Raw genomic sequence first — 21,523 nt, forward strand, 5'->3', positions numbered from 1 at the left:
TTGAACTCTTTGTTGAGGAGATTGGCTATCTCCACTTCACTTAGATCTTCTTCTGAGTTCTTATCTTGTTCCTTCATTTGGATCGTGTTTCTGTGTCACCTCATTTTTCTTAACTTGCTGTTTTTATTGCTATGTATGTAGTAGGCTCGTTACATTTCCTGACCTTGGAGAAGTGTCCTTTTTTAGGAGAGATCCTATGTGTCCCAGCAGCCCACTGTCCCCTGGTCACTAGAACTATATGTTCTAGTTGTAACCCCTATGTGGGCTGCTTGGGCTCTTCTGTTGTGGTGGGCTGACTACTGTGGGTTGTCTGGTAGGCTTGTCTGCCCCCAGAGTGCTTGTTTGCTAGACTCTGCCTTGTATGGAGGCTGTCTGTGCTGCTTGGTGAGGCTAAATCTTAAGGCAGCTGGCTGCACAACGCTGGGGGACACCAAATCTAGTGCTGGATCACTTATGGGTAGAATTGCAGTCCGGGTGATATCAGGGCTAGTGCCCAGTCACTGGTCCTTCAGCTATGCTGGCTACTGAGAGGAAGACACAGGTCCTGAGCTCTGGCTGCAGGGCCCAGGAGTCGCAGAGTTGGTGTTGGATCACTGTTCCTGACACAGCTATCTGCAGGGTCTGTGGTATCCCTAATCTTGTGCTGGCATTCTGATGGGCAGGGTCAGGACCAAGCTGAGTCCATGGCTGCTTCTGGCCTGCAAGCGAGTGTTCTGGTCACACAGGCTGCTGGACGGTGGTATTCCTGGAGCTGATGTGTGCCTGTTGGTGTATGAAGCTGATCCCACTGCTAGAGCAGATTTGCTGTTGGGTAAGTCCAAGCTCCATCCAGTCCCTGTGCAGTAATCACCTGCCAACGGTGAGACTGATTCCAAGGTCGGAGCAGACTTACTTGTCAGAGGGGCCAGGGACTCTGGGGCTGGTGTCTGTCCACTGAGGTGTGGAGGCTGGTCCTGGGGCTTTTGGTGGCTGGGCCCATGTCCAGGGGCAGCTGTGCATTGAGAGGTTCTGAAGGCAGCCTGTTTGCTGGTGGATGGGGCTATGTCCCTTCTCAGTTAGTTGCTTGGCCTGCAGCCTCCTAGTAATTGTGTCTACGGTCTGGTGGAAATGGGAAGAGCTAGGTCCTGAGGCTAAAAAGATAGAGGGAGGATTTGGAAATTATGCTTGCTGGTGCCACTGGCCACGAGGTAGAAGGAGCTCCCCCAAATGGCTGCTGCCAGTGTCTATGTCCCTGAGGCTGTACTGTAGTTGCCTCTTGCCTCTCTGGGAGACTCTCCAAGATCAGGAGGTAGGTGTGACCCAGGATCCTTTCAAATGACTGCTTCTGTTCTGATTCTCCGGTCATGTGGGATTTTGTGAGCATCTTTATTTTTTTTTTTTCTGGTACGCGGGCCTCTCACATTTGTGGTCTCTCCAATTGTAGAGCACAGGCTCGGGAGCTCAGGCTCAGCGGCCATGGCTCACGGGCCGCTGCCCCCGCAGCATGTGGGATTCTCCTGGACCGGGGCATGAACCTGTGTCCCCTGCATCGGCAGGCGGACTGTCAACCACTGCGCCACCAGGGAAGCTCTGTGAGCATCTTTTAAGTGTGGACTCTCTATCTCCCACAACCCTCTGGCTCTCTAGAAAATAAGCACTACTGGTCTTCAAACCCCAACTTTCTAGGAATACTTCTTTCCAGCACAGGATCCCTGGGTTTGGGAGCCTGATGTTCTGTTCATACCCCTTGCTACCTGGAAGCACCTCAGAAATTGTAACTATTCTCGTATTTCTGGGCCACCCACCTGGTGGTATGAGTCTTGACTTTATTGAGATTTTGCCCTTCCTTCCTGTCTTGCTGAGGCGCTTTCCTTATATCTTTAGCTCTAATACATCTTTTATGGTAGGTCCCAGCCTTTTTCATCAATTGCTGTTCTGTAAACAGTTGTGACTTTGGTGTGCCCATAAGAGGCATCAAGCTCTGGGTCTTTGAATGCTGCCATCTTGGACAATCTCTCCACTTCATTCTTAAATCATATTATTTAATTTTTGTTAGTATCTTATTTGATTAGCGACAGTTTGAAATTTATGATCACTCATGTTTACTTCTGTTTTAAAAAATTGAATAGTGCATTCATTCATTTTGAAATGAAGGCAGTGACCTGTGAATTTACATAACTCAAAAATCAAGGATAGGACAAAAGCCTTTTCTACCTGTGTTACCCTCAAACCCTGCTCCCCAACCCAGCCTGGGGATTAACCTCTTGCACCCATGCTCACCTTCTGTTTTTGGACCGTTAACCATCACTGCATCTGTATGTGTGTTGACAAAGTGAACTCTAGTCTTCCCAGTTTTTGTTTTGTTTTTTGGATTAGAGAACAGTCCTACTATGAATGTACATTTACTGGTCAGCTAAAGTTCATATATAAACCTGTCAAGCACATTACCATAATTGGAATTGCTTGTATATACACTTTGATAAATTTTAGAGACAATGGTAGAACAGAAGTAAATTGTATTTCAAATCCCACAATATTCTCACACCATGAAAACCCTTCCCTTTTTAATATATTTGTGTGTAGTTTATCTTTATGTCCATACTATATTTCCCAGAGATGGGTAAGTGTTATGTTTCTTGCTAGCACATTTATCGTATTGTTCAAAGTCAAGCATTTAGTGGTTTAACATGATCATATTTCCATGAGCTTGCAAATACAAGATCTTCTCTCACACTGTCTTTTACTCCCTGCTGTTTTATATTGCCCTCCTAATTCTCAGTCCTGGTCTTTCTTTATGTTCTTCATCAACCTGGATAGGTTATACTATTTTCTCCCTTATTCAAGGCTAATAGAATAGAATAGAACAACCAGAAATAAACCCTGATATATGGCCAACTGATTTTTGACAAGTTTCCAAGACTTTTCAAAGTAGAAAGGATAGTATTTTCAACAAATGGTGCTGAGAAGTCTTGTTGTCAACATGCAAAAGAAGGAAGATGGACTCTTACCTAACATCATATGCAAATATTAATGGAAACGTATCAAGAAACTAAATATAAGACCTAATAAAATAAAAAGTCTTAGAAGAAGACACGGGACAAAAGCTTCATGACATTGGATTTGGCAGTGTTTTCCTCAATATGAAATGAAGGAACAGCAGAGGTACAGCTAACAAAAAAATTAAAAATTTGCAATACATAATTTTTAAAAAATGTGTATCAAAGAAATGTAAACAGAATAAAATTGCAACCCATAAGATGGGAGAAAACATTTGAAAGCCATCTATCTGACAAGAGATTTCTATTCAGAATATACAGAGAACTCCTACAGCTCAACAAAAAGCAAAAACCCTGATTCAAAAATGGATCAAAGACTTGGATAGAGGGTTCTTCAAAAAGATGTACAAATGACTAAGCACTTGAATAGATGCTCCGTATCACTAAATGCATGTTTATATATTTGTGTGCATGCATACACACACAAGCACACAGACACATACACAAGCAGAAAACAAGTATTGGTGAGGATGTGAGGGAGTTGGAAGGATTGTGCTGTCAGTGGGAATGTAGAATGATACAGCTGCTTTGCAAAAGAGTATGGCAATTTTTCAGATATTGAAAAATAGAATTACTACATGATCAAGGAATTTTACTATGAGGTATACCCAAAGGAATTGAAATCAGGGTCCTAAAGAAATATTTGTACTCCAGTGTTTAGAGCAGTAATAATCACAGCAGCTAAAATATGAAAGCAACCTAAGTGTTCATCCACTAGTTCCTGGATAAACAAAGTGTGGTATACCCATATAATACAATATTGTTCACTGTTAAGAAGGAAAAGATCTATGAATATGCTACAACATGGATGAGTCTTGAGGAAATTTAGATACCAAAATGCCATTTTTTGACTTTTAGTGAGTTATAACAATACAACTACTTATTTCAATTATATGGGGTACTTAGTGTAGTCAAAACCATAGAAATTGGAAGGGTAATGATGCTTTTCAGGTGGTTGTGGAACAAAAAGGAAAGTTATGTTTAAAGGATATAGAGTTACAGTTTTAAAACATAGAAAACAATTAGAAAGATAAATGGTGATGTGCATCACCCAATAATATGAATTATTTAATATCACTGAACGGTGCACTTTATAATAATTCACGTTATATTTTATGTTATTTGATTTTACTAACATACAAAATTGGGAAAGAATGTAATATCAGGAAAGGGAGTGACCCTTGGATAGAGCAGAGAGTAATCAGAAGGGTGAGACACTGCGTATGTTGAAGAAGAAGAGCTGAGCGTCTTCATTGGACAGAAGAGACTTTATAAAAAAAGAAAAAAAATACTCCGAGGGTGTATTAAATAGATATCTGTGGGTGTACTGCTATCTCCCATGGGTTATCTTAAAGAGTCTTTAATAAAGTCCATAAGGCTTGCTGAGGCTTTTTTAAAAACTGGATTCCCTAGGTGATAATTAGAGGGTGGTACTTAAGTCTATGTCTAGGTTGACAGATTTTGCAGGGAAGACGAACCTGAGAACAGTGGAGGTCCAGAGAGTGTAAGTACATGGAAATTAGAAAAAAAATAATAAAGGGAATTAGGAAAACTTTGGACTTCGAAGGTCATGTATTACTGAGTCAGACCTGAGGTTTCTAAGGAGTTATATACACAGTTGCTCTTTGGATTACTTGTTGATAAAGATAAGTGGAAATACTAGAGTCGTTTCCAAGTGTATGTAAGATATAATGAGAGGATGGAGGTGGAAAGTAGGGAGGCCCAGAGAAAAGTGGGAAGGTCATATTGGGCCACGATGGTGGTAATATCCCGCAGAACAGACGGTAGGGCAGACTATGGATTCATCTTTTTTATTTCGGCTCCCCACCTCATCCTTAATAATTCTTTGGGAATATTTCATTGCTCTGTGATGCAGGTACATAATTCGAGTGAGGAGACTACACCCTCAGAGTCCAGCTGTCTGAGTCCCCAGTGTGCTTCAAATGATGGAGAGTTGTTGCTTCTTTATGAGAAGAGTTAGTACCTCGTAGCTAAGCTTAAGCTGGAGCTTATGCAATATTGATTCTATTTTATATATACTGATAGCATGGAGGTTCCTCCTCCTCTTTTCTTGACCATTATGAAATGAATCTATATTTCTCAATATTTGGGTATATCAGATAAATACATTAAGTAAAGGAATCTTATATATTGCTCCCTTCATAATTAGCTCTTTCTTGTTTCTCTTTTACATTTAGTAAATTAGCGCAGGGAGAGACCTTGAAATGTTCTAATCAGGAGAGATTAGAACATCATATTTCTAGAGAGGTTGGTTGGATAGAGCAGGGGTCCCAGTGAGAATCAAAGCTTCTGTTTCTACTTGGAAGTGTACCTGTGTAGAGTAGAGGGCTCCAGGAAATATCCTAGAGTATTGCAATAAGAAGGGCAGGATCTGGTACCAGATCAGTGTACTATGACATGTTTGTCAGTCATCTGATGTGAGATTCTTAGAGCCAATCCCATATGGTAGGGCTGAGTGCACAGTGATGAAGAACCTGTGAAAGCCCCTGATTGCATGTTAAACATGAAGCTCTGATTTTGGGGAGAATTTTCTTACCTGACTGAATGTCACCCTTCTGTGGGGATGAGATTCTGTGTTTTTCCTCTCTTGATGACCACTGACTGAAAATCATTAGAGGATCATGTCTAGAAAGCATTCATTATTTAATTTATTATAGAAGACAACATAGAAAACATATTTATCCACTTTCAAATTGAGGATCAAGGGGAATGACATCAGTGAAAATGTCAGAGTAGGGAGCTCTGGCTTGTGTCCATCATCAGAAACACTGACATACGTGGTAAAACCTGTCAGAATGATCTTATCAACACATGAAATTTTTCTTTTCTTTTTTTTGTAGATTTATCTTTCATTGAAACTTAACTTACTACAGGATGTGGAGAATAAACAGGGAAGTAGAACCTGTATTTCCTGATGAGAGAATCACTAAGTCACATTAGCTGTTCTGAGCTATGTCTTACTCACCGTGACTGTAATTAAAACAAACAAAACACTTTTTTTTTGTAAGTCAGTTCTGACATTTCCTCGTTAAAGACAAGGTAACAGATACAGGCTTAGATCTACCAGAATTGAGCAAAATTTTGATTGTACCTGTGTTGAATATATGAGCATGACCTGCTACAAATCTTCATTATACTTATTGCCACAACTGACAAATTCCCTTTTTCCACTCCTGATATGTTGCATGTAAGGAATGCATAGGTCACTAACCCTAGCTGGTCACAGGTAAACTCTGCCACATGGATTACTGCATGTTTTCCTGCTGGAACACCACACATTCTAGAGTATCATGCCTGCAGAGTATCTGGGCTCTTGTTTTGTCTGGATAAAGGTTAGATAATCACCTAATTTTATGAGAAATATATAAATTGTATTTGCATATTCTTCAGGTTTTTATTTGTCCATTCTCTTTCAAGTCCTAAGTGCAAATATTAAAGTGATTTCCAAGAGCATGGTAAATAAGACAGCTACATTTATGCTCCGAAATTAGCAATAAAGCATAAAATTGTAAATGCATTAATGTGATTAATGTGTAGATACTTATGTAAATGCAATTTTAGTAATGCTTTGTGGAGAGCTTCAGAATCTAGGTATTAAAAAAAAAGAAGAAGGATTTCTTGAAACTCTCAGAGAATTATAGATAAGTCTTTGTGTCTATAAATATCAATCATAAATAATGCATATTCTCAGAAATAAACTAGGCATAAAATTGTAGGAAAACACTTCATGAAATGAAAGAGCATGTGATGGCCATACAAGAAAAAAGAATATTCTCAGAGAATAATGAACAGTGTGGAGTTTAGCAGAAGGGTAATACAGATTCAGAGAGTTATACTTTGGAGAGCCTAATTATGAGTTCCTCATATTTCATCTTTGGAAAGACGGTAATCATCTGAAATATGATGTTATAAGATGACGTTAACATACTTAAATACTTTTGTTTAGAAATGACCACTTAGAACCAGAATAAATGAAAGAGAACACAAAATTATGTTTCTGTTGATTTTTGAAGATCTCAGGTGAGTGCTGATAATTTAAAAATACATGCTGTCTTTCACTGCAAAGTAAAGAAGCTCTTACAGTGGAGGATTCCTGGACTGAATGTCAATATTATGACATAGTGTGAGTGTGTTTCATGTTTGGTAATTGCAGTCATTGTTGCTTTTGTTGTGGTCATCCATTTACAATGCTTGGTGTCAGCATTGCTTGATTGCTTGTGGTCATCCATTTACAATGCTTGATTTATCTCTTGTAAAAATAAAATACAGTCTGTGTGTGTGAAGAAAAACATACATGATGTCTTGATAAAATTGTATGGAATTTGAGATCTGGAAAAAAGCATTTCTTTTCTGTAATGCTAGGATGCTAATTGGACATTTTTGCAAGAAAGAGATTTCAGGATGCAAATCTGGTGTCTCTAAGGTGGGAAGTCAGTTCATGGCAGAAGATTATATTAAACTTGTGTGAGTGCAGAAATATTTCTGTGGAAGGAAGAGGTCACGAATCCCTTTTTAACAGTTAGTGGTTTATAGTATACTGAATGAGCAAAATGACTATTTCTGAACTTTAGAAAAAAATAATGTAGTTTTTTAAGTGCCCATCAGCGGATGAATGGATAAAGAAGATGTAGCACATATATACAATGGAATATTACTCAGCCATAAAAAGAAACGAAATTGAGCTATTTGTAATGAGGTGGATAGACCTAGAGTCTGTCATACAGAGTCAAGTAAGTCAGAAAGAGAAAGACAAATACCGTATGCTAACACATATATATGGAATGTAAGAAAAAAAATATCATGAAGAACCTAGGGGTAAGACAGGAATAAAGACACAGACCTACTAGAGAACGGACTTGAGGATATGGGGAGGGGGAAGGGTGAGCTGTGACAAAGCGAGAGAGAGGCATGGACATATATACACTTCCAAACGTAAGGTAGATAGATAGTGGGAAGCAGCCGCATAGCACAGGGAGATCAGCTCGGTGCTTTGTGACCGCCTGGAGGGGTGGGAAAGGGAGGGTGGGAGGGAGGGAGATGCAAGAGGGAACATATGTATATGTATAACTGATTCACTTTGTTATAAAGCAGAAACTAACACACCATTGTAAAGCAATTATACCCCAATAAAGATGTTAAAAAATAATAATAATATAGTTTTTCTGCATTTATATAATGAAGCTGATGTAGAATATCAAAAATTCTTTATTTTGAAAAACAATGTAATCAATTTGACATAATTCATATATATTGAACCTGTGGTACACACACACAATAAAACTTACATTCAAAATATCTTTTGCACTTAAGAAATATTTTCTAGTGTAGTTGATTTACAATATTGTGGGGTTTTTAATACATGTTTATTGGAGTATAATTGCTTTATAACACTGTATTAGTTTCTGCTTTACAACAAAGTGAATAACCTATATGTATACATATATCCCCATATCCCCCCCTCCTGAGGCTCCCTCCCACACTTCCTATCCCACCCCTGTGGGAGACATAAAGCACCGAGCTGATCTCCCTGTGCTATGCGGCAGCTTACCACTAGCTCTTTTACATTTGGTAGTGTATATATGTCAGTGCTACTCTCTCACTACGTCCCTGTCTCCCCTTCCGCCCTGTGTCTTTAAATCCGTTCTCTACATCTGTGTCTTTATTCCTGCCCTGTCACTAGGTTCGTCAGTACCATTTTTCTAGATTCCATATATATGTGTTCGCGTACGGTATTTGTTTTTCTCTTTCTGACTTACTTCACTCTGTATGACAGACTCTAGGTCCAACCACCCCACTACAAATAACTCAATTTTGTTCCTTTTTATGGCTGAGTAATACTCTATTGTATATATGGGCCACATCTGCTTTATATATTCATCTGTCGATGGACATTTAGGTTGCTTCTATGTCCTGGCTATTGCAAATAGTGCTACAGTGAACATTGTGGTACATGTATCTTTTTGAATTATGGTTTTCTCCGGGTATATGCCCAGTAGTAGGATTGCTAGGTCATATGCTAGTTCTATTTTTAGCTTTTAAGGAACCTCCATACTGTTCTCCATAGTGGCTGTATCAGTTTACATTCCCACCCACAGTGCAGGAGTGTTCCCTTTTCTCCACACCCTCTGCAGCCTTTATACATTGTTGTATTAATTTCTGCTGTGCAGCAAAGTGATTGAGTTATATATATATTCTTTTCCATTACGGTTTATCACAGGATATTGAATATAGTTGCCTCTGCTATACAGTAGGTCTTTGTGGTTTGTCCATCCTATGTAGAATAGTTTGCTTTTGCTATTCCAAAACTCCCAATATTTCCATCACTTTCTCCTTGGCAACCACAACTCTGTTTTCTATATCTGTGTGTTTGTTTCTGTTTCACTGACATGTTCATTTCTGTCCTGTTTTTGATTCCACATATAAGTGATATTATATGGTATTTGTCTTTCTCTTTCTGACTTACTTCACTTAGTATCATTATCTCTAGGTCCATCCATCTTGCTGCAAATGGCATTATTTCATTCTTTTTTTATGTCTGAGTAATATCTATTGTATAAATATACCACACCTTCTTTACACATTCATTTTTCAATGAACATTTAGGTTGTTTCCATATCTTGGCTATTATAAATACTGCTGCAATGAACATAGGGTTTTATGTATCTTTCTGAATTATAGTTTTGTCTAGATATATGTCCACAAGTGGGATTGCTAGATCATATGGCAACTCCCTTTAGAGTTTTCTTGAGGAACCTCTATCCTGTTTTCCATAGTGACTGCACCAACTTTCATGGCCACCAGCAGTGTAGAAGGGTTCCCTTTTCTCCATACCCCATCCAGCATTTGTTAATTGTAGATTTTTTTAGTGATGGCCATTCTGATCAGTGTGAAGTGATACTCATTGTAACTTGGATTTGCATTTCTCTAATAATTAGTGATGATGAGCATCTTTTCATGTGTCTATTGGCTATCTGTATGTCTTCTTTGGAGAAATGTTTCTTTAGGTTTTCTACCCATTTTTCCATTGAGTTATTTGTTATTTTGTTATTGAGTTGTATGAGCTGTTTTTACAGTTTGGAAATTAAGCCCTTGTCAGTCTCATCATTTGCTAATATTTTCTCCCAGTCCATAGGTTGTATTTTCATTTTGATTATGGTTTCCTTTGCTGTGCAACAGCTTATAAGTTTGATTAGTTCCTGTTTCTTTTTTGCTTTTACAGTAAGTCCCTTACATATGAACAAGTTCTGTTCCAAGAGTGCATTTGTAAGTCCAATTTGTTTGTAAGTGCAACAAAGTTAGCCTAGGTACCCATCTTACACAGTCGGGTATATGGTATTGTACCGTAATAGGTTTATAATACTCTTCACACAAACAATACATAAAAAATAAACACAAAAATAAAGAAAACATTTTAAATCTTACAGTACAGTAACTTGAAAAGTACAGTAATACATTACAGTAGCTGGGATACTCGGGCTGGCATCGAGGGAACAGGTGAGAAGAGTTACTGATTAGAGGAGGGAGAGGAGGTGGAAGAAGGTAGAGGTGAAGGATTATCAGCAGTAGGAGACAGAGGGTAAGCTGCCATTTCACTCATACCTGACGTTGATGGCGCAAGTTCTGGTTCCTTGCTGGATTTAATTCTATCTACCCTCTTGAAAAAATGATCCATTGATGTCTGGGTCATAGCTCTTTTTTTCTCATCATAGATGACAAGGTAGCACTGGATTTCATTCTGAATGGCTGCTGCCGCCTTTGGGTACCATTCTAGTTTCGGGTCCTGTGCCTCAAAAACTAACAGTGCTTCCTCAAATAAAGAAGATTCCCTTGCCATTTTCAGTGTTGTGAATCTCTTCAGTTACTTCTTCTTCCTCCTGTCCTTCTTCATCCTTTCTCTGGGCCTCCAATTCCATCAGTAAGCTCCTCATGTTGCACAGCAAGGAGTTCAATGAAATCGTCCTCTTGCAGATCTAGCTCCAGCTTCTCACTGAGGGTCACTACGTTGCTGAAGACCTCTTCAGACTTCTGATATACCTTCTCAAATCCACAAAAATCATGAACTGTGGGCAACGGTTCTTCCAAACCCCATTCCTTTTGACCACCATACCTTCACACCATGCAAAGTCAATGTTTTTATGGTCTTGTAGATGTTATATTCCTTCCAAAGTTGTCCCTAGGTGGTTCCTGATTTGTCACTTACCTTTACTGCCTGACAAAAAGTGTGACATAAATAATATTTCTCAAAAGTTGCTCTAACTCCCTGGTCCACAGGTTGGATGAGCAACGTAGTATTTAGTGACAGATGCACTACTTTGACGTTGGGATGAAAGTCATCCATGGATGGGGGGTGGCCCAGAGCATTGTCGAGCAGCAAAAGAATGTTTTGCTGGAACGTCCTTCTCCAAGCAATATTTCTCTACATCTGGGATAAAGTGGTGGCAAAACCAGTCCTGGAACGTGGCCTGTGTAATCCAGGATTTGGGGTTGTGCTTCCACACAACAGGAAGAGAGCCCTTGGCTATGTTTTTAAGGGTTCTTGGATTCTCTGAATGATAAACTAAGAGAGGCTTCAGCTTCATATCACCAGAAGCATTGCCGCCACACAACAGTTAGCCTATCCTTTGCTGCTTTACAGCCCGGCATCAACTTTTCCTCCTTACTGATGTAACTTCCGTCTGGCATCCTCTTCCAGTACAGTTGTGTCTCATCCACATTAAAAACCTGGTTGGGTAAATACACACCATCATCAGTAATTTCTCAAAGTGTTTCCAGAAGTTCCCGGACAGCTACCCTATCTGCACTTGCTGCCTCTCCACTTACTTTTATATTGTGAAGGTTGGCTCTAGCCTTGAACCGATGAAACCAGCCATGGGTGACATTAAAAGACGTGCCCTCTGATTCTTTGCTGTGTTTCTTCTTCAAGTCTTCATAAAGGCTTTTAGCTTTCTCTTGAATCAGCATTATGCTGAGCAGGACTCAGTGCTGATGTTGATCCTGCATCTGCACACTGAGAAGTTTCTCCATCTCCTCCATCACTTTTCCATGCTTCTTCAATATTTTCTCAACATCCTCAGCACAGCAGACTTCACATGTTCCACAATCTTGTCCTTGTTCTTTAGATTCGTGCCAATGATTGAATGATTCATGGTATAAGAATGAGCGATGTCTAACATCTTTTTGCCTCGCTCCACTCTCAATTACTTTCACTTTTGTTTCCATCATTATCGCTTGGCCCTTCTTAACAGTACCAGCTACATCACCGCTGCCTTTACGCTTGCTTCCAGACATCTTGGGCTTGAAATAAAGGTACTGTACTACTGTACTCTATACAGTACTGTAAAGAACACAAAAGCACAACCACTTATAGAGGATGCACCCACATGACAATGTATGCCAGACACATGAACTAACTTACATGCGAATTGGACATGCAAATGGACGTTTGGATCTTTGAAAGTTTGCAACTTGAAGGTGCGTGTGTAAGTGACTTACTGTATTTGTACTGCCTAGGGAGAACTGCCTAGGAAAACTGTGGTATGATTTATGTCAGAGAATGTTTTGCTTATGTTCTCTTCTAGGAGTTTTAAGGTGTCCTATGTTGTATTTAAGCATGTAAGCTGTTTTGAGTTTATTTCTCTGTATGGTGTGAGGGTATGTTCTGACTTCACTGATTTGAATATGCTGTCCAACTTTCAAAACACCACTTGCTGAAGAGACTATCGTTTCCCCATTTTATATTCTTGCCTCCTTTGTCGAAGGTTAATTGACTATAGGTGTGTGGGTTTATTTCTGGGCTCTCTATTCCATTCCATTGATCCATGTATCTCTTTCTGAACCAATACCATGTGGTTTTGATTACTGTAACTTTGTAGTATTGTCTGAAGTTTAGGAGAGTTATGCCTCCTGCTTTTTTCTTTTTCCTCAGGATTGTGTTGACAGTTCTGACTTTTTATGGTTCCAGATATATTTTAGGATTATTTGGTCTAGTTCTGGCGAAAGTGTCATGGGCAATTTGATAGGAATCACATTAAATCTGTAGATTGCTTTGGGTAGTATAGCCATTTTAACAGTTTTAATTCTTCCCATCCAAGAGCATGGAATGTCTTTCCATTTCTCTGAATCATCTTCAGTTTCCTTTACTAATGTTTTGTAGTTCTCAACATATAAGTCTTTCACCTCCTTGGTGAGGTTTATTCCTAAGTATTTTATTTTCTTGATGCCATTTTTAAAAGGATTGCTTGTTTACATTTCCTTTCTGATATTTCATTGTTAGTGTAAAGAAATGCATCCAGGGACTTCCCTCGTGGCTCCATGGTTGAGAATCCGCCTGCCAATACAGGGGGCATAGGTTTGTGTCCTGGTGCAGGAAGATCTCACATGACGTGGAGCAAATAGACCTGTGTGCCACAAGTACTTAGCCTGCACACTAGAACCCGTGAGCCAAAACTACTGAGCCCATGTGCCTAGAGCCCATGCTCTGTAACAAGAGAAGCCACTGCAATGAGAAGCCTGTGCACCACGACGAAGACTAGCCCCCACTGGCCACAACTAGAGAAAGCCTGTGCACAGCAATGAAGACCCAATGCAGCCAAAATAAATTTAAAAAAGAAAAAGAAAAACCAAGAAATGCAACCAATTTATGTATGTTAATCTTGTATCCTGCTACTTTGCTGAATTTGTTTATCAGTTCTAGTAGTTTTTGTGTGGAAATTTTAGGGTTTCCTTTATATATATTATCATGTCATCTGCATATAATGACAACTTTACCTCTTCCCTTCCAATGTGGTTAGATTTTATTTCCTTTTCTTGTCTGATTGTTGTGGCTAGGACTTCCAATACTATGTTGAAGAGTTGAGGTGAGAGTGGGCATCCTTGTCTTGTTCCTGATTTTAGGGGGAAGGCTTTCAGCCTATGAACATTGAGTATTATATTGGTTGTGGGTTTTTCATAAATAGCTTTTATTATGTTGAGATATGTTTCCTCTATACCCACTTTGGTAAGTGTTTTTTTTTTTTTTTGCAGTACGCGGGCCTCTCACTGTTGTGACCTCTCCCATTGTGGAGCACAGGCTCCGGACGCGGAGGCTCAGTGGCCATGGCTAATGGGCCCAGCCGCTCCGCAGCATGTGGGACTCTCCCAGACCGGGGCACGAACCCATGTCCCCTGCATCGGCAGGCAGACTCTCAACCACTGCGCCACCAGGGAAGCCCTTTATTTCTTCTTGATTCAGTTTTGTTCGGCTGTAAAAGAACAACATATATTTTTAGATTATGTTAGCACCTAAATACTTACCATGTATTAGACCACAAAAGAGTGAAGAAAAAAATATTAAAATATTTTTTCAAATAGAAGAAGTATTCAAATATTTTTAAGAAATTGGGATAATAATACTAATTACAATAATTACAAATTGTTCTGAACTTAAAGACTATTTTATCTAAGATGCTTATTATATGCTTATTATAAGCATGATATTAAATGATTATATATTATATGATATTATACATGCTTATTATATGCTTATTATAAGCATGATATTATATGCTTATTGTTTTATTGTTTATAAATACATGGAATGTTTTCTCCTTTCTAACGTAATTCTTTCATTTTACCTGTATATTGTGAAAAATATTAGTTGCACATAATATAAAAAATTACACTTCAATAGGAGATATTAATCCAGTTACATTTACTATAACATTGAAAGTACTTAGGTTTAGAGTTACCATGTTATCGAGTGCTGTTTTTTTATTTATTTATTTTTTAAAAAGATTTAATTTGGGGGGGCGCATAAATTATTTATTTATTTATTTATTTATTTATTTATTTATATAATCTTATTGGACTATAATTGCTTTACAATTGTTTGTTAGTTTCTGCTTTATAACAAAGTGAACAAGCTATACATATACATATATCCCCATATCTCCTCCCTCTTGCGTCTCCCTCCCCCTCTCCCTATCCCACCCCTCTAAGTGGTCACAAAGCACTGAGCTGATCTCCCTGTGCTATGCAGCTGTTTCTTACTAGCCATCTGTTTTACATTTGGTAGTATATATAAGTCCATGCCACTCTCTCACTTCATCCCAGCTTACCCTTCTCCCTCCCCATGTCCTCAAGTCCATTCTCTATGTCTGCGTCTTTATTCCAGTCCTGCCCCTAGGTTCTTCTGAACCATTTTTTTCTTTTTTTTTAGATTCCATATATATGTGTCAGCATACAGTATTTGTTTTTCTCTTTCTGACATACTTCACTCTGTATGACAGACTCTAGGTCCATCCATCTCACTACAAATAACTCGATTTCATTTTTTATGGCTGAGTAATATTCCATTTTATATTGAAGATGTGCAAAATCTTCTTTATCCAGTCATCAGCTGATGGACACTTAGATTGCTTCCATGTCCTGGCTATTGCAAATAGAGCTGCAATGAACATTGTGGAACATGACTCTTTTTGAATTATGGTTTTCTCCAGGTATATGCCCAGTAGTGGGATTGCTGTGTCATATGGTAGTGGTAGTTCTATTTTTAGGTTTTTAAGGAACCTCCATAGTGTTCTCAATAGTGGCTCTATCAATTTGCACTCCCACCAACGGTGCAAGAGGGTTCCCTTTTCTCCACACCTCTGCAGCATTTATTGTTTGTAGATTTTTTTGATGATGGCCATTCTTACCTGTGTGCGGTGATACCTCATTGTAATTTTGATTTGCATTTCTCTAATGATCAGTGATGTTGACCATTTTTTCATGTGTTTGTTGGCAATCTGTATATCTTCTTTGGAGAAATGTCTATTTAGGTCTTCTGCCCATTTATGGATTGGGTTGTTTGTTTTTTTGGTATTGATCTGCATGGGCTCCTTGTAAAGTTTGGAGATTAATCCTTTGTCAGTTGCTTCATTGGCAAATATTTTCTGCCATTCTGAGGGTTGTCTTTTCGTCTTGTTTACATTTTCCTTTGCTGTGCAAAAGCTTTTATGTCTCATTTGTTTATTTTTGTTTTTATTTCCATTTCTCTAGGAGGTGGGTTAAAAAGGATCTTGCTGTGATTGATGTCATAGAGTGTTCTGCTTATGTTTTCCTCTAAGAGTTTTATAGTGTCTGGCCTTACATTTAGGTCTTTTCTCCATTTTTTTTTTTTTTTGCGGTATGCCGGCCTCTCACTGTTGTGGCCTCTCCCGTTGCGGAGCACAGGCTCCGGACGCGCAGGCTCAGCGGCCATGGCTCACGGGCCTAGCCGCTCCGCGGCATGTGGGATCTTCCCAGACCGGAGCACGAACCCGTGTCCCCTACATCGGCAGGCGGACTCTCAACCACTGCGCCACCAGGGAAGCCCCTTTTCTCCATTTTGAATTTATTTTTGTGTATGGTGTTAGGGAATCTTCTAATTTCATTCTTTTACCTGTAGCTGCCCAGTTTTCCCAGCACCACTTATTGAAGAGGCTGTGATTTCTCCATTGCATATTCTAGCCTCCTTTATCATAAATAAGGTGACCATATGTGTATGGGTTTATCTCTGGGCTTTTCCTCCAGTTCCATTGATCTGCATTTCTGGTTTTGTGCCAGTACCATACTGTCTTGACTACTGTATCTTTGTAGTATTGTCTGAAGTCAGGGAGCCTGATTCCTCCAGCTCTGTTTTTCTTCTCAAGATTGCTTTGGCTGTTCAGGGTCTTTTGTGTTTCCATGCAAGTTGTGAAATTTTTTGTTCCAGTTCTCTGAAAAATGCCATTGGTAGTTTGATAGGGATTGCATTGAATCTGTAGATTGCTTTGGGTAGTATAGTCATTTCCACAATGTTGATTCTTCCAATCCAAGAACATGGTATATCTCTCTATCTGTTTGTGTCATCTTTGATTTCTTTAATCAGTGTCTTATAGTTTGTTGAGTAAACTACTTTTGTCTCCTTAGGTAGGTTTATTCCTAGGTATTTTATTCTTTTTGTTGCAGTGGTAAATAGGAGTGTTTCCTTAATTTCTCTTTCAGATTTTTCATCTTTAGTGTATAGGAATGAAAGAGATAACTGTACATTAATTTTGTATGCTGCAACCTTACCAGATTCATTGATTAACTCTAGTAGGTTTCTGGTAGCATCTTTAGGATTCTCTATGTATAGTATCATGTCATCTGCAAACAGTGAGAGCTTAACTTCTTCTTTTCCGATTTGGATTCCTTTCATTTCTTTTTCTTCTGGTTGCTGTAGCTAAAAATTCCAAAAGTGTGTTGAATCATAGTGGTGACAGTGGGCAACCTTGTCTTTTTCCTGATCTTGGTGGAAATGGTTTCACTTTTTCACCATTGAGAACGATGTTGGCTGTGGGTTTGTCATATATGGCCTTTATTATGTTGAAGAAAGTTCCGTCTATGCCTACTTTCTGGAGGTTTTTTATCATAAATGGGTGTTTAATAATGTCGAAAGCATTTTCTATGTATATTGAGATGACCATATCGTTTTTATCCTTCAGTTTTTTAATATTGTGTATCACATTGATTTGCATATATTGAAGAATCCTTGCATCCCTGGGATAAACCCCACTTGATCTTGGTGTATGATCATTTTAATGTGCCATTGGATTCTGTTTGCTAGTATTTTGCTGTGGATTTTTGAAACTATGTTCATCAGTGATATTGGCCTGTAGTTTTCTTTCTTTGTGTCATCTTTGTCTGGTTTTGGTATCAGGGAGATGGTGGTCTCATAGAATATGTTTGGGAGAGTTCCCCCCTCTGCTATATTTTGGAAGAGTTTGAGAAAGATAGGTGTTAACTCTTCTCTAAATGTTTGGTAGAATTTGCCTGTGAAGCCATCTGGTCATGGGCTATTGTTTGTTGGAAGATTTTTAATCACAGTCTCAATTTCAGTGCTTGGGATGGTTTGTTTATAGTTTCTATTTCTTCCTGGTTCAGTCTTGGAAGCTTGTGCTTTTCTAAGAATTTGGCCATTTCCTCCAGATTGTCCATTTTATTGGCATATAGTTGCTTGCAGTAATCTCTCATGATCCTTTGTATTTCTGCAGTGTCAGTTGTTACTTATCCTTTTTCATTTGTAATTCTATTGATTTGAGTCTTCTACCATTTTTTCTTGAGTCTGGCTAATGGTTTATCGATTTTGTTTACCTTCTCAGAGAACCAGCTTTTAGTTTTTTTGACTTTTGCTGTTGTTTCCTTCATTTCTTTTTCATTTATTTCTGATCTGATCTTTATGATTTCTTTCCTCTGCTGACTTAGGGTTTTTTTTTTCTTTCTTTCTCTAATTGCTTTAGGTGTAAGGTTAGCTTGTTTATTTGAGATGTTTCTTGTTTCTTGAGGTAGAATTGTAGTGCTATAAACCTCCCTCTTAGAACTGCTTTTCCTGCATCCCATAGGTTTTGGGTCTTCATACTTTCATTGTCATTTTTTTCTAGAGGGGTGCTAAAGTCCCCTACTATGATTGTGTTACTGCCGATTTCCCCTTTTATGGCTGTTAGCATTTGCCTTATGTATTGAGGTGCTCCTGTGTTGGGTGCATAAATATTTACAATTGGTATATCTTCTTCTTGGATTGATCCCTTGATCATTATGTAGTGTCATTCTTTGTCTCCTGTAATAGTCTTTAGTTTAAAGTCTTTTATGTCTGATATGAGAATTACTACTCTAGCTTCCTTTTGATTTCCATTTGCATGGAATATCTTATTCCATCCCCTATCTTTCAGTCTGTATGTGTCTCTAGGTCTGAAGTGGGTCTCTTGTAGACAGCATATTTGCCGGTCATGTTTTTGGATCCATTCAGCCAGTCTATGTCTTTTGGTTGGAGCATTTAATCCATTTACATTTAAGGTAATTATTGATATGTACGTTCTTATTACCATTTTCTAAATTGTTTTGGTTTGTTATTGTAGGTCTTTTCCTTCTCTTGTGTTTCCTGCCTAGAGAAGTTCCTTTAGCATTTGTTGTAAAGCTGGTTTGGTGGTGCTGAGTTCTCTTAGCTTTTGCTTGTCTGTAAAGGTTTTAATTTCTCTGTCAAATCTGAATGAGATCCTTGCTGTGTCGAGTAATCTTGTTTGTAGCTTTTCCCCTTTCATCACTTTAAATATGTCCTACCAGTCCCTTCTGGCTTGCAGAGTTTCTGCTGAAAGATTAGCTGTTAACATTTTGGGGATTCGCTTGTACGTTATTTGTTGTTTTTCCCTTGTTGCTTTTAATATTTTTTCTTTGTATTTAATTTTTGATAGTTTGAGTAGTATATGTTTTGGCATGTTTCTCCTTGGGTGTATCTTGTATGGGACTCGCTGCACTTCCTGGACTTGATTAATGATTTCCTTTCCCATATTAGGCAAGGTTTCAACTATTATCTCTTCAAATATTTTCTCAGTCTCTTTCTATTTCTCTTCTACTTCTGAGACCCCTATATTCGAATGTGGTGTGTTTAATGTTGTCCCAGAGGTGTCTCAGATTGTCCTCAATTCTTTTCATTCTTTTTTCTTTATTCTGCTTTGCAGTAGTTTTTTTCTACTATTTTGTCTTCCAGGTCATTTATCCATTCTTCTGCCTCAGTTATTCTGCTATTGGTTCCTTCTAGAGCATGTTTAATTCCACTTATTGTGTTGTTCATCATTGTTTGTTTGCTCTTTAGTTCTTCTGGGTCCTTGTTAAACGTTTGTTGTATATTCTCCATTCTAGTTCCAGGATTTGGGATCATCTTTACTATCATTACTCTGAATTCTTTTTCTGCTAGACTGCCTATTGCCTCTACATTTGTTTGTTCTGGTGGGAACTTACCTTGCTCCTTCATCTGCTCTGTGTTTCTCTGTCTTATTTGGCTTGGGGACTGTGTTTGGGGTCTCCTTTTCACAGGCTGCTGATTCGTAGTTCCCGTTGTTTTTGGTGTCTTCCCCCGGTGGCTAACGTTGGTTCAGTGGGTTCTGTCGGCTTTCTGGTGGAGGGGACTGGTGCCTGTGTTCTGGTGGGTGTGTCTGGATCTTGTCTTTCTGGTTGACAGGTCTGCTTCTGGTGGTGTGTTTTGGGGTGTCTGTGGGCTTATTATGATTTTAGGCAGCCTCTCTGCTAGTAGGTGGGCCTGAATTCCTGTCATGCTAGTTGTTTGGCATGGGATATCCAGCACTGGACCTTGCTGGTCTCTGAGTGGAACTGGGTCTTAGCGTTGAGACAGATATCTCTGGGAGGCTTTTGCCGTTTGATATTACAAGGTGCCAGAGGTCTCTGGTAGACCAATGTCCTGAACTCAGCTCTCTCACCTCAGAGGCACAGGCCTGACACCCGGCCAGAGCACCAAGACCCTGTCAGCCACATGGCTGGGGGTGAGAGCAAGAGGTAGCTTTGGTACATCTCAAAGACCACCAATGAGATTCACTGACCATTTTCTCTCCAGAAGTGAAGAAAACAAAATTCAGTCTTTGGCTAGTCAGCCACTTTGGTAGTCAACCTCCAAAATGGCCCTAATTATCCCCTAATTATCTCCCAGTCTTCATGTAGCTGTGTGGCTCCTCACACTTGAAAAGGGCTGACTGTTAAACTAATAAGAAATTGCAGAAATGAAAAAGTGCAGCTTCCAAAATCATCAAAGACATTGCAGCTTCTGCTTTGGTTTCTGCTAGATCACTCATCCTGGGGTAAGCCAGCTGCATGTCATGAGGACACTCAAGCAGCCCTAAGGAGAGATCCATGTGGCAAGGAACTGAGGCCTCTTCCCTACAGCCACGTGAGTGAGTCATCTCAGAATTCAAAAGATTTAATTTTATTTATTTTTGGTTTTGTTGGGTCTTTGTTGCTGCACAAGGTTTCTCTAGTTGTATCAAGCAAGGGTTACTCATCGTTGTGGTGCACGGACTTCTCCTTGTGGTCATTTCTCTTGTTGTGGATTATGGGCTCTAGGTGCATGGGCTTCAGTAGTTGTGTCATGCAGGCTCAATAGTTGTTGCTTGCTGGCTCTAGAGCACAGGCTCAGTAGTTGTGGCACACGGGTTTATTTGCTCTTCGGTTTGTGGGATCTTCCCAGACCAGGGATTGAACCCCTGTCCCCTGCATTGGCAGGCAAATTCTTACCCACTGTGCCACCAGGGAAGTCCAGTGTGCTCTTTTTTAAACCTAGTCTGTTTTCATTATTTTCTATCTTAACGATTCTGTATTAAATAAAAAAAATAGTACTCCTTTCTACCCCTCCTGTTTGAGGTTTATATATGAAGAAGTATGTCTTATTTATTAATCTCAAATTTTCACCTTTTAAGAATTAATCACAATGTCAAGTATTTAATACTTTTCAGTTCCATCTTGAAAAGCATGGATATTAAAGTGCTAATATAATTACCTTCCCTAGCCTATCGTTTTTACTTTTTGTTATGTATAAAAAACAACTAAAAACATGCATGGTTTGTAAGGAAATGACAAATTTCAGAAAATTCAGAATCTGAATACACTCTATACATAGCTTCTAGATAAAGACACAGAAAATTGCCAGACACTCAGAAGCCCCCTGG

Source organism: Grampus griseus (genome assembly GCF_964374135.1).
Source record: "Grampus griseus genome assembly, chromosome: 5".
NCBI classification, from domain to species: domain Eukaryota; kingdom Metazoa; phylum Chordata; class Mammalia; order Artiodactyla; family Delphinidae; genus Grampus; species Grampus griseus.